The sequence below is a fragment of the Eretmochelys imbricata genome, chromosome 6 (assembly GCF_965152235.1).
Source record: "Eretmochelys imbricata isolate rEreImb1 chromosome 6, rEreImb1.hap1, whole genome shotgun sequence".
NCBI lineage: Eukaryota > Metazoa > Chordata > Testudines > Cheloniidae > Eretmochelys > Eretmochelys imbricata.
Window position 1 is genome coordinate 7273769 of NC_135577.1, and position 14479 is coordinate 7288247.

General features: G+C 48.0%; 2 protein-coding genes across 2 annotated transcripts in view; one reads left to right on the forward strand and one right to left on the reverse strand.

Annotated features, from left to right (window-relative positions):
• The window catches only part of LOC144267068 (uncharacterized), a 620395-nt gene that overhangs the window by 47433 nt on the left and 558483 nt on the right, over positions 1-14479 (reverse strand). The window lies entirely within an intron of this gene.
• Positions 1-14479, forward strand: part of LOC144267010 (uncharacterized) — a 93811-nt gene that overhangs the window by 3364 nt on the left and 75968 nt on the right. The gene's annotated exons all lie outside the window — the stretch shown is intronic.

Below are 14479 nucleotides of genomic sequence, written 5' to 3' on the forward strand. Positions count from 1 at the left end.
TTCCGGGGGCGCTGGGAGGGACAAGGGCACCTTTATAGAGAGTAAATTGGCTTCCTCTCTTCCCACCCCCACTGCTCAGCAAGACATACCAATCCATCTCGGAAGCCTTGGCTCCTACCTGCAATGCATGCCAGTGCACTAGAAGCCCCCTTTTCCCCCCTCCAGTGGATCAAGGTGCTGATGGCCTCTGTGAAGATCCCAAAATGGCAGGAAGAGCGAAGGTAACTTGTTCAGCTTTGATGTGTAGATTTGTAGAGAGGAAATAAGCAAACATAGTGAGGTATAGTGATTAGGGCTGGGGGTCAGGACTCCTGGGTTTGGTCCTTAGAGAGGGGAATGGAGTCTAGGGGTGATATCAGAGGGGGCTGGGAGAATCAGGACTCCTGGGTTCCAGCCCCAGCTCTGTCACTTGACCTCTCTGGGCCTCTCTTTGTACAATGGGAATAATGATACCCATATTATTCTTTATTTGGTGACAGGTTTCAGAGTAACAGCCGTGTTAGTCTGTGTTCGCAAAAAGAAAAGGAGTACTTGTGGCACCTTAGAGACTAACCAATTTATTTGAGCATAAGCTTTCGTGAGCTACAGCTCACTTCATCGGATGCATACTGTGGAAAGTGTAGAAGATCTTTTTATACACACAAAGCATGAAAAGATACCTCCCCCCACCCCACTCTCCTGCTGGTAATAGCTTATCTAAAGTGATCATTCTCCTTACAATGTGTATGATAATCAAGTTGGGCCATTTCCAGCACAAATCCAGGTCCCCCCCACAAATCTCTCTCCACACAAGTGATCCACTTCCTGGACACTACAGTGCTAATAAACGATGGTCACATAAACACCACCCTATACCAGAAACCTACTGACCGCTATTCCTACCTACATGCCCTGACCACACCACACGATCCATTGTCTACAGTCAAGCTCTGCGATACAACCGCATTTGCTCCAACCCCTCAGACAGAGACAAACACCTACAAGATCTCTATCAAGCATTCTTACAACTACAGTACCCACCTGCGGAAGTGAAGAAACAGATTGATAGAGCCAGAAGAGTTCCCAGAAGTCACCTACTACAGGACAGGCCTAACAAAAAAAATAACAGAACGCCACTAGCCGTCACCTTCAGTCCCCAACTAAAACCCCTCCAACGCATTATTAAGGATCTACAACCTATCCTGAAGGATGACCCAACACTCTCACAAATCTTGGGAGACAGGCCAGTCCTTGCCTACAGACAGCCCCCCAACCTGAAGCAAATACTCACCAGCAACCACATACCACACAACAGAACCACTAACCCAGGAATCTATCCTTGCAACAAAGCCCGTTGCCAACTGTGCCCACATATCTATTCAGGGGACACCATCACAGGGCCTAATAACATCAGCCACACTATCAGAGGCTCGTTCACCTGCACATCCACCAATGTGATATATGCCATCATGTGCCAGCAATGCCCCTCTGCCATGTCCATTGGTCAAACTGGACAGTCTCTACGTAAAAGAATAAATGGACACAAATCAGATGTCAAGAATTATAACATTCATAAACCAGTCGGAGAACACTTCAATCTCTCTGGTCACACGATTACAGACATGAAAGTTGCAATATTACAACAAAAAAACTTCAAATCCAGACTCCAGCGAGAGACTGCTGAATTGGAATTCATTTGCAAATTGGATACAATTTAACTTAGGCTTGAATAGAGACTGGGAGTGGCTAGTCATTATGCAAGGTAACCTATTTTCCCCTTGTTTTTTCCCACCCCACCCCCCAGACGTTCTTGTTAAACCCTGGATTTGTGCTGGAAATGGCCCACCTTGATTATCACACACATTGTAAGGAGAGTGGTCACTTTAGATAAGCTATTACCAGCAGGAGAGTGGGGTGGGGGAAGGTATTTTTTCATACTTTGTGTGTATAAAAAGATCTTCTACACTTTCCACAGTATGCATCCGATGAAGTGAGCTGTAACTCACGAAAGCTTATGCTCAAATAAATTGGTTAGTCTCTAAGGTGCCACAAGTACTCCTTTTCTTTATTTGATGAGTAATTCTCTAAGCAGAAGTGGCTCTCAGCTGACCTGTTTTGTTCATGCTCTGAGTTGGCTGCAGAGCATAGATCTCTCAGTCTTTTCTTAATCTGGTTTGCAGTAATTAAGATCCATAATTGATCTCTCATTTCTCTCAACTAACCAGGAGAAGAAATTTAAAGGCATCCTGGAAAGGGAAATAAAACTGGGGATTGTGCCCCTCAATTTTGCTACTTTATGATGCACAAATCAAAGGCTGGGGAAGGGGCAGAGGGAATCGACCTGCTTGGGGCTTGTACATTAGACATTTGGGAGTTGTATAACTTGGAAGTCTCTTGGGAAGACTGGAGAACTGGGTCTGAGCATTGTGCTCAGCAATGCCCACAAAGTGCTCAGCATTGTCTCAAAATTGGGCCCCCTTAACCATTAACAGTTGGGCACCGCCTGTCACCATGGAAAGTTTTGATATAAATTTTTAACAATGAGGATTTTTCTCCAATATGCTCCTGGGATAACTGAGTTAGATAAATGTCAACAAAGGGAGCCTGTAAGACTCGTTGCCTGTGTTAATATTTATGTAACTCAAATGCCTGTATCAAGGCATCATGGAGTGCTCTGCTCACCACTGGAGCACCTTCTTGTGGCCACAGCTGGGGAATACTCTGCCAGTCTGACGCCCCTTCCTGACGTGCTCACTCCGTCTCTCTCTCGGGACTCAATGGCTCCCTCTTCGTGACTTCGTCCTTTGGCCAGGTCACTGTAGTTTTCCCCTTCTGGGGGTGGGGGGTTTGTGTATCCAAGTCTCTCTGTACCAGTCATCCCAGGCAGTCTTCCAGTTCACTGCCCATCAATGGGGCCATTTCCCCAGTGGGTGGTAGGGGAACCTAGGCCTGGCCTCTTCTCTGGGTTCCAGCCCAGGGACCCTACATCCAGTGGCTAAGACCTGCACTGTCCCCCACCTGACTTCTGTTTCTCTGGTCTGCTTCCTACATTGTCTCTGTCCAGCTTCTTTTCCATCCTCCTCCAGGTTTGCCTTTCCCTCTGGGCCAAGCTCCCTGTTCTCCCAAGCCCCAGAGTGGCTACAGACCTCGTCCCTGCAGCCCCTTTCTGCCCTCAGCTACCTGGCTTTCTACAAGCCCTTCCTATTCCTGTCCAGGTGAGCTTCATCCTTTGATTAGTCCTCTTTGCTCCCTGGTTCCCTGTCCAGGTGCAGCCTTGGTGGTTAATTAGTCCAACTAGCCACGTTAAGCCCTTCAGAGGTGGTGTGGGGTGAACACCCCATCAGACATGGGTTTACCAGGTCTATGCTGCATCCCGGCCTTTAAATAGTCTCCCTTTCAGTGTGGCAGACCTCGGGGGCCACACTGTTCCACCAGGGTAGGCCATACAGCCTTCCTGATTCCAGGATTGGGCCTTCAGGCTCCAGCACCCCTGTTTGCCACCAGGAGCTCCTACAGCGAGTCCAGCTGAGATCAGACTTCTGTGGAGACATTCTTGTCTCAGGGAGCGATGCAGCCCATTGTGTATTACCTTAACCAATCATTTTCCTGAAATTTAACTAACCAATCCTAACATCTTGTAACATGATTATGTAATCAATTATATCCCACCACCTTAATTAGTTTACACCCAGCAAAATTAATTATACAGTAGACAGAAACAATCACAGAACCAGACAGAGATTATACAGACAAACAATGGGGAAATGGGGACTACAGTGATAGAACAAACACAGAAATGAGGATTTCACATCCCACCTACTGATAAGTGAGTTCTTGCCAGACAGGATGCTATCAAACTAAGTTTCCTTTTACATTTTCTAGGCATTTCCCTTTCTCTGGAGGTGATGGGCACTATCAGGACAGGATTGTATTCCTAACAGCCCAATAGCACCTTCTTTCAATGTGACTAGTTTGGAATGTGAGGATGTGACCGGTCGCTTCCCAGCTTATGGCTGCCTCTGTTGCTTAGCCAAAGGCCTAAGCCTAAGAACAGGGCCTCAGACTGTCACAGTAAGAGAAGGCCCTTACACCGGCAGACAGTGATTTTGATTCTTTCTTTTATACCTCTAGAACTAGCCAAGTGATAAGAATACACCTAAATTTTTAGAGGCCTTTACAGACAGGCCTGAATATCTATATCCTAACATTCTGTTAAATTCTCGAGCATCCTCACCTGATGCTTCACAGGGAAATAAAATAAGATCACACATTCCTAGTGGTTCTAAGGTTTAAAGAATAAATCCCAGAGCTTCCCCCAGCCCTGTTGTATTTCTACAGGCAAAGCTGTCGTTGGAGTTTGGTGGAGTTATGTCTGCAAGGCAGAATTCTTCATAAAAAACCCAGCAGCCCAGTGGAACTATCTATGCATAAGTAAAGGCAGAAAAGGTGATTCGTCTGGTCTTGGAGCTGTGTAGATTAAAGAAGGGATACAAGTCAGGACTTCTGGGTTTTCTTCCCACCTCTGGTAGAGGAAAAGTGTAGCGTGGATTAGAACGGGGGAGGCTGGGAGTCAGAATGCCTGGGCTGTATCCATGGCTCTTGGAGGGAAGTGGGGTCTATTGGTTGCAGCAGAGGAGGCCATGGAAATCTAGATTTCTGTGTTCTGTTCTTTGCAAAAGAATGGCACTCTGGCCCTTTGCCAAGTGCCCTCAACAACCAGACACTTGCCCGGCACAGGTTGTGCACGGCAACTAGCAGCAGGCACCCAACCCTAGGCAGGGGCTAAGTCTGCGACAGGGCTGCATGGAGAATTTACACCAGAACTTTTTAGAATCCTGAGCTAGCATCAAGATGTGGCATGGAAAAGCTGTGATTGAAGAAAGGGGTGAGAGAGGGGGAAGAAGGAGAGAAAGAAAATGGCTAAGATTTTTTCTAAACTGGCTAATTATTTTGAGGGTGCTCAGTCTGAGTCTGATTTTTCAGAGGGTGATCACTCAGTGCTTTCTGGGGAATCAATTTCCTTGTAAGGGGGTCTCCCCCAATTTGAGTCCCCTAAAAACTGAGACACTGAATCACTCGCTGCTTTTGACAGTGGTGGCCACTGAATCGTCAAAGTAACTAGCTAGAATCCCTGCTGTCTCCTTAGCCAGGTCTTCCACCCACCCTCTCTTAAGTCAATTGTTTGCTCTTTTGATTCTCGTGGGGAAGTGTCTTCTAAAACCAAAGGAAACCCAGATGGTTATAGAGAAGTGACTGCTGTTAAAATTCCCTTTTAAAGTGATTTTTTTGTGAGCCTCTTTTTTTGTTGTGTTTTTTCTTTTTGAGGGAGAGTGTGCATATTTGAATTTGGGAATTTTTATAAACATGGGGACGGGGGAAGTTGAGGGATTGGCATGATTTCATTTTAGCAGGAAAGAGAGAGCTTTTTCCTGCAACTTCGCAGGACGCTATAATCCAGAGATATTTCTTCTGCAGCTTCATTAGCTGTCATAACACAGAGATCTCGTTCCACTTATTTCAATCAATGTTATTATGAGTTGAGAGAGACTTAATGAAGGAAATCTACTCATGGAAGGATTGGGGTCATCTCACTATGTAGCTTTTAAGGGAGAGGTGTTAGATTAATTCAAATATTTTTCTGTAGGGCTGATTTTAATTCTTTATCCATTTTTTTTAACTAGTGATATTTTTCTATCCATGTAGTGAGCTTCCTGTAGTTAGATCTAAGAAGAATAAATAAATATTTGGATCTAAATGATGGAGAGTGTGTGTGTGTGTGTGTGTGTGTGTGTGTGTGTGTGTGTGTGTGTGTTTCCTTTGTGGTCTATGGAATCCAGAAAACCACGGCTGTGTGGAAATAAGAAGTCTGGGGGGGGGTAGGGATAGGGATTCTGTGCGGGTGAACTGAGCTAAGAGGGGTCACAGGAAGGGAGTTCAGAGGCCTGTGTGAAGGATTTGAATCCCAGTGCCTGGATTGCTGCAGGGTAAGAGATGGTGTGATACCGGAGAGATTCTCCAGGCTCCGTTTTGTGTCCCTAGCTTGCATTTTGAATATGCTGAGGTCATTCCACCATGAGAAGTTGCAGGTCACATGATACTTCATTGCTGAAAGTAGGCCAAAAAGTTAAAAAGTTCAGCGGAAGGGGAAAAAAAATAGGTCGAAAGCTCTGCAGGTCGAAAGTTCAGCGGGGAAAAAGCCCCCAGAGAAAACCACCGAACTGGCAGAAAGAGGTGCAGCATAACTCTGTGGTAAACAACTTGTGATCAGCATGTGTTGTAAAGATCTGCGAGCTGACAGGACAGTATAAAAGGCAGATAGAATGGTTGAGAGAGGAATTAGGAGACCAGCTGCTGGCAAAAGGGGGCCAGCGAGGTAGCCAGAATGGGGAAATTAATAGGAATCCTAACAAAGAACAGCAGAAATCCTGGAGAAACGTAGTGTGGAAGTGGCTGTTACAATATGAAAGCAGAGACCAAACTGACTGCAGAGCTGCTCTGAAGGTTACTAACGTATGAGGAAACTGTACCTACATCTCCCCCACCCCTCCACGCAGACAGCATAGGGAGGCTGGGCACTTCCGGTTTCCCCAGTGTCAGCATATGATCCTGCTGACTTAGTGACCCATTTAGATCAGGGTACCTGGGGAAGAACCACAATCTAAATTCCCTCTAAGCTGTGTGGCTTTGCAGCCGCTTATTAAGCCCAGCGCAGGGGCTCAGGGCTGCGACGGGGAGAGAGGCTTCTCCCCGCTGGCCCCAGCATGGACCTGCTGCAGCAGGGAGAGGCGCCCCTCCCCACCGGCCATAGCGCAGACCTGCCCCGGACTTGCTGCGGCTGGAGGAGAGGAGCCCCTCCCTAGGCCCGGCCCAGGCCTGCCGGATTTTCCGGGGAGAGATGCCTCTCTCCAGGCCCCGAGCTGCTGCGGCGAGAGAGGGCTGGGGGGAGTCCTCTGTCCCGACCACAGCCCTGGGGCAGCCTGCACCCCAAACCTCTCTGACCCAGCCCTGAGCCCCTTCCCGCACCTCAAATCCCTCATCCCCGACCCTACCCCAGAGATCGCGCCCCCAGCCAGAGCCCTCATCCCCCCCACATCCCAGCCCTGCGCCCCCTCCCACACTCTGAACCCCTTGGCCCCACCTCCACCACATGAATGTTATGTGAACCAATATGGAGGTGATGTGCAACACATCACCTTCATATTGGTGCCCATAACAAAATTCGTTCCACACACGGACATAAAAAATTAGAGGGAACACTGCTCACAATGTATGTGGAGTTTAATAAGGGAGCGCTTGGACAAAATACGTTTAGTACAAGGAAACCAGATCTGCTGCATACTGGCCATGTGTAGCCAAACACAATCGCTTAGGACAATTTGAACTGTATGCTATTATAGTTTGAATGCTCTTTAGCTTGTGATAAGTTATTTGTGTGTTGTTTGCTTTTCGATTAGTACTCTGTTCCGGGTTAGTACGTACACAAATAAAAAGTGCCTGGCTGCCTGTCCTTCAAGTGTTTCCCTCACAACCCTGGAGACCCATGCCTTGGGAAGGAGAGATTAAGGGGGGTGATAGGCAGGTTATTCAAGAGGTGCCCCAAAGCCAGTTTTTCAGGGTAATAGGTGGAGCATTCTGTATCTCTCGGTCATGCCTGGGTGGTGCTCTGGTTCCTGGAAAAGATTAAAAGGAAACAAAGAAAATGATGGGGAGTCTTTAATAGAGCTCCATTTCTGTAATCCCTGGTTGCATCAGAATCAGGGCCACATTCTGATCTTGGTGACGCTGATGTAAATCCGGAGGGACCCCTGCCGTCCATGGAGTCAGGCCTGCGATTCTGATTGTTCTTATTAGCAAATAGGCTCAAGAGTTCTGGTCTCTTGTTTGTTCCTTTAAGATCTAGAGCCATGTTCAATTTTTGGATAACACACACAGGTTTTGCCGAGAACAGGGGTGGGCAAACTTTTTGGCCCAAGGGCCACAGCTGGGTATGGAAATTGTATGGTGGGTTATGAATGTTCACAAAATTGGGGGTTGGGGTGCAGGAGGGGGTGAGGGCTCTGGCTGGGGGTACGGGCTCTGGGGTGAGGCCAGAAATGAGGAGTTCAGGGTGCAGGAAGGGGCTCCTGGCTGGGGCAGGGGGTTGGGGTGTGGGGGGTAAGGGGAGGGGGAAGGCTCTGGCTGGAGGTGTGGGCTCTGGGCTGGGGATGAGGGATTTGGACTGTAGGAGGGTGGTCCAGGCTGGGACCAAGAGGTTAGGAGGACGGGAGGGGGATCAGGGTTGGGGCAGGGGGTTAGGGCATGGTGGGGGGTGAGGATTTCGCCTGGGGTGCGGGCTCTGGGGCGGGGCCAGAAATGAGGAGTTCAGGGTGTATGAGGGGGCTCCAGGGTGGGGTAGGGGTTTGGGGTGTGGGAGGGGGTCAGGGGTGCAGGCTCTGGGCCGTGCTTACCTCAAGCAGCTCCTGGAAGCAAGCGGCATGTCCTCACTCTGGTTCCTATGCGGAGGTGTGGCCAGGAGACTCTACGCGCTGCCCCGTCTGCAGGCACCACCCCTGCAGCTCCCATTAGTCGCAGTTCCTGGCCAATGGGAGCTGCAGGGGTGACGCCTGGGGCGGGGCTAGCACACGGAGCCCCCTGGCTGCCCTTAAATGTAGGAGCCATAGGGGGGACATGCTGCTGCTTCCAGGAGCCTCAGCACACGTGTGGAGCGGCCTCCGATCCTTCTCCCTGGCGGGAGCAGGGCAAGCCCCAGACCCCACTCCCCAGTAAGAGCTCGAGGGTCGGATTAAACCGTCTGGAAGGCTGGATGTGGCCCACGGGCTGTAGTTTGCCCACCCCTATTCGAGAGGGATACTATTATTTGATTGTAGCACAATAATGAATGACAAAGCACAATATGATAATAACAGTAATAATGATAATTACTCCAGCCAGGACACGTTCAGCGTTTTAGAACTCACTACTTAAAGAATTCAATGTCAGCATGAGAGAGAAATAAAATTATGAAATGCACAGACCAGTCAAAAAACTAAAATTACAGCACTGTGAAAGAATAAAATTACAGAGAATATATGTGCATTGCAGGAAGTACCAAGAAGTAACAACAAACAACAACAACAATATAAGTATGTGCTGGGAGGTGAGTGTGAAAGAGAGAGTCGGTGTGAGCTGGGGGAGTGTGAGAGACTGTGCACTGCCCCTTTAAGAGAAGGCACTCACCAGTCTAAATAAAAAGCTCCTTTCAACACAGTAGCAGGTGCCAGCAGCCCTGTCCCTCTCTTGGTGAGCCCTATCCCCACCCCCGACTCCGCTCTGCAGAGATAGGGTACATGGCAGGGGGCATCAGTGGCGCCCTTCTTCCCCAGCTGCGGGGGGGGGGAGGGGGGGTGTTTCCAAGGAGCTGCGGGGCTGCAGACGCCAGCAGAGCGGCAGGGGCACCGCTGATCCAGAGGCACCCCGTTTATAATGGCGCCCCCGGCCTTCGCTCAGTTCGCCCCTGTGTAAGGCCGGCCCCGTGTGTGGTCATACTGGTGAAAGAACAGAAGCGTGCTTTAGAAGGCATAGATGAAGCTTCCAACTTCCGTCCCATTGAGTTCTGGTGAAGAGAAGGAGGCTACACACAGTGTCCATAGTGCTTGGGAGGAGCAGGGGAAGCGTGGGGTTTGGGAGGAGACCGGGCCAAATGGGAACACTGAATTTGTGCACCCACCAGCTTTCCTGGTATTTCAAGTTCTAGACTCCAACCTGGTTGGAAGGCGGCTGTTCAGAACCATCCATAAGTCACGTTTAATTGGGCTGCGAAGTTTCACAGACACAAGGTCATGCTCCCAGAGTTCAAATAAATTGGAAAACCAGCATTGTACATTACAAGTAGCACCCTGGGCCGGCAAACAGGAGGGAACATGGCAGGTACCGTTGCTGGAGCAGGGATGCTGCAGACCGGGGACCAAGTCATGCTCTTTGCCACACTGTTACAGCCCCTTGGGAATCAATGATGAGAATGATGGGGTCTAAATTAGCTGGTACTATTCAAGAAAGAGAAATCTTGGAGTCATGGTGGATAGTTCTCTGAAAACATCCACTCAGTGTGCAGGAGTCAAAAAAGCAAACAGAATGCTGGGAATAATTAAGAAAGGGATAGATAATAGGACAGAAACTATCATCTTTCCTCTATAAATCCATGGTATGCCCACATCTTGAATACTGTGTGCAGATTGCCCCATCTCAAAAAAGATATACTGGAATTGGAAAAGGTTCAGAAAAGGGCAACAAAAATGATTAGGGGTATGGAACAGCTTCCGTATGAGGAGAGATTAATAAGACTGGGGCTTTTCAGCTTGCAAAAGAGACAGTTAAGGGGAGATATGATTGAGGCCTATAAAATCATGACTGGTGTAGAGAAAGTAGATAAGGAAGTGTTGTTTACTACTTCTCATAACACAAGAACTAGGGGTCACCAAATGAAATTAATAGGTAGCAGGTTTAAAATAAAAGGAAGTATTTCTTCACAGAACGCACAGTCAACCTGTGGAACTCCTTGCCAGAGGATATTGTGAAGGCCAAGACTATAACAGGGTTCAAAAAAGAACTAGATAAATTCATGGAGGATAGGTCCATCAATGGCTATTAGCCAGGATGGGCAGGGATGGTGTCCCTAACCTCTGTTTGCCAGAAGCTGGGAATGAGCGACAAGGGATGGATCACTTGATGATTACTTGTTCTGTTCATTCCCTCTGGGGCACCTGGCACTGGCCACTGTTGGAAGACAGGATGCTGGGCTAGATGGACCTTTGGTCTGACCCAGTATGGCCGTTCTTATGTTCTTATGTAATGATGTTAAACCTACTCAGGGCCATTACACCAGCACAGTATAGCCACAAAATGGTGCAGTCCGGCCTCACCCTGTCACAGTTGGACCCTGATTTTCTTCAAATGCTTTCACTTCTTTCCACAGCTCTATTCCATAGCTTGGCTCTCTTCCTTTTAATAGTCGTTTCTGAATCAGACAGTGGATCGTTTTCAAAGCATCTGGCCTATGGAATCCTTCATGTCTCAATCCAGAATTGAGGATATTTGCCACAGAGGAGGAAAAGAAGGGGCAGGCCTTTGGGAATTCATATGAAACAAATTTCTTATTAATTCAACACCCCTCCCTTCTATCTCCTTTTCATGCAAAAATGCCCTGTGCTATGAATGTCAGGTGTGGTACCTACTAGAAAGGACATACACACACCACACAAAAGGCATCCCGATGGCTCAGTTATAGGAATGTTCTTATTGATAATGGTAACCATTTTCTACCTCTGTTTGAGCCACATCACTGGACTCTTCCTGATGGGTGACATCTTATTCCTGCAGTAGTGAATGGGACAGCTCATGTGAATCAGCATTCACCAACATAAGTAAGGTATTTGCGATGTATCTAAAGCACATATATGGCTCCAGCTACTGCAACAATTGAGTATCTCACAACCTTTTAATGTTGGTGTTCTCAGAACACCTCTGTGAAATAAGGAAGTGCTATTAGCCCTATTTTACAGAAAGGCAAATGAGGGGCTAAGTGACTTGTCCAAGGTCACATAGCAAATCTGTGGCAGAGACAGGAATTTAACTCCTCTTCCAAATTCCAGGCTAGCACTGAGAGGTCCGGCCCTTCCTTCCTGTTTGGCCTTTTGCTCTCAGTATTGATCAAAGTATTCATTCAACTGCTGCAACACTAGATACGCTCTTGGGTGTAAACATATTGATGATAATATGGTATATTGGGAATATGTAAATGCCAGTGTCTGAAGATATATCTTGAACGTCAGTTGCAACGGGCATTGTTAGCAGAGAAGTAGATTTGCGTGTGTGTCGAAGATCACTTTCTGCTCCTTAACCCTTTTGCTGCTGTTCTTTGGGAACTCTTTTCTTGCAGCCAGTGAGATTGCCACTCCAATCCAAAGAGAGCCTTGCTTTGTATCAGAGCATCTTGGCAAGACACCCAATTCCCGGCTCAGGATGGGTGGGGATATAGCGAGAGATGCCTCTTCCCAACAAGAAAGAGTTCAGTAGTGCATCAGCTTCTATGCCTTGAGCTGTAGCCCACTAGTCCATGGAAAAGCCGTCACTGAGTTCAGCGCCTTTGGATCCAGCTTTTCTACCATTGTTCAATCTGGGAAGTTATTCCAGATTTATACGTGCGCTAGGCTTTGGCTCAGTGGCTCCACTTCCACACTGCTATGTCTCAGGGGACCGTTGGCCCCTTACTAAAACTCAGTGGGGGTGTCTTGGTTGGCTAGGGCCCAGCACCAAAAGGAAGGGGAGGAGTCGGTGGGAAACCAGGACCCGGAGACTGACAGTCCCCGGGGGCAATGGGGAGAGGCCAATGCTCCAGCGCGGCCTGATTGACAGGGCGGGCAGGCCAATGAGGGAGTCAGGGGGTCAGGAAGGTCCCGTCCTCCGTGTGAGCTGGAGTCGCCCTGGGTCAGGCAGACAGAGTGCGGCCGAGCTAAGGAGAGAGCAGGCCCTGTGCTGGGGGCAGGGCCGGCGGGGGGCCAGAGAAGCAGCAGCCGGGCTGAGGCAAAGTGGAGCCTCTGGTTCCAGCTCACAGGGAGGACGGGGCCTTTCTGACCCCCTGTCTCCCTGATTAGCCTGGCCCCCCTGTCAAGCAGGCCCGACCTGGAGCATTGGCCTGTCCCCATTGTCCCTGGGGACTGTCAGCCTCAGGGGCTTGGTTTCCCACCGACCCTTCCCCTTCCTTTTGGTACTGGGCCCTAGCCAACCAAAACACCCGCACTGAGTTTTAGTAAGGGGCCAACAGACCCCTGACATATGGAATATGCCAATAGCTGCTGAGATAAACGTCAGATTTAACAGGGTTATTTTTACGTATCCTCATAAGTCAGAGATCAGGATGTGTTGGGAAGACTTAAAGAGACTCATCAATTCCTAGATTTTTTTAAAGTGACTTAAACATGCTGAAAGGACCAATATCTTTATCTGGTTGAACTTCCTTCATAACACAGGCACAAGACCCAGAAATTTGTCCATTGAGTCCATGAATTCTGTTCAAGCTACAGCATATGATTTAGGAAGACAGCGTGCCTTGATTTTAAGACATTACATGATGGAACATCCACCGCAGTAATAGGTAATTTGTTCCAATAATTAATTACCCTCACGAAGAAAAAGGTGCACCTCGTATCTTGACGGAGTTTATTTAGCTTCCAGCCACTGAATCTTATGCCTCTGTCTGCAGAAAGAAAGATCTTTACCCGATTGGAAATCTTTGTCCCACACAAGCACGTATACAGCATGTTTAAGTCACTTCTTGACCTTCCCTTGGATAAACTAACTAATAAAAATAAGATGAATCAGTAGAACTCCTTATTTTCAGGGCCAGATCCTCATTTGCTGTCATTCGTGTAGCTCCATTGACTTCAAGTGAGTTCAACGAAATTACACAACAACCTAGGGTCTGGAACTCAGTTCCTAAAACACAAGCCAATACTTGAGGTGCTAAAAAAGAATTTCTCTCAACTGTCAGCAGTAGAGCTGTGCGGAGGACAGTGATTACCAGGGGATGTTGTGAAGGCCAAAAGTATAACTGGGTTCAAAAAAGAATTAGATAAGTTCCTGGAGGACTGGTCCATCAATGGTTATTAGCCAAGATGGTCAGGGATGCAACCCCATGCTCTGGGTGTCCCAAAACTTATGACTGCCAGAAGCTGGGAGCGGATGACAGGGTGTGGATCACTTGATAATTGTCCTGTTCTGTTCATTCTCTCTAAAACATCTGATATTGGCCTTTGTGGAAGACAGGACGCTGGCCTAGATGGACCATTGGTCTGACCCAGTACGACCATTCTTATGTTCTTAGGTGATGGGCTGGGTGATGCTTTCTGTTAAGATGGCTGATGCTGATATCTGGGCGTGGCTCTATTCTTTTCCCCCCTTCCTCTGCCTGCACAGTTCTCAGCTCTAGGATACTGCTGCTTCTGTAGGCCATGCAGGAGGCTCTCCAGCCTTTAGAATTGCTTTTTCCCCTCCCCTGGGCTATATTCTGGGCAGGGGAGCAAGATAAAAACTCCACTGTGTTTGGGTGAGGGCAGAAAGGGGGCGGCAGCAGCAGGATGCAGAAGGGAGCAAATTGCATGAAAAAGAGGGGAAATGTTTGACTGGGCGTCATGGGTCTGAAAGGCAGCGGGCCTACGGGTTAGGCTGTGATTCCTCAGACCTTTTCAGACAGATGCAATCTTAATTCTTTCCCCTTCTGCATATGCATTATTAGATTTCAAGTAGTTTGAAGTCAATTGAAGTTTTGGCACTTGTGTTTAATAAGATCAGGATTTAGTGCAAAATATAGACATATATGCAACTGCCATGAACATTATCGATATATTTCTAACCAATGAAGCAGAACTAAATGACAAACTAACTTTTCTGCAACACTGAAAAAAATGTTCATGTGGCTCCAAGTACAGACTATTTACTGTATAGCATAGTGCCACAGATAAGGTTG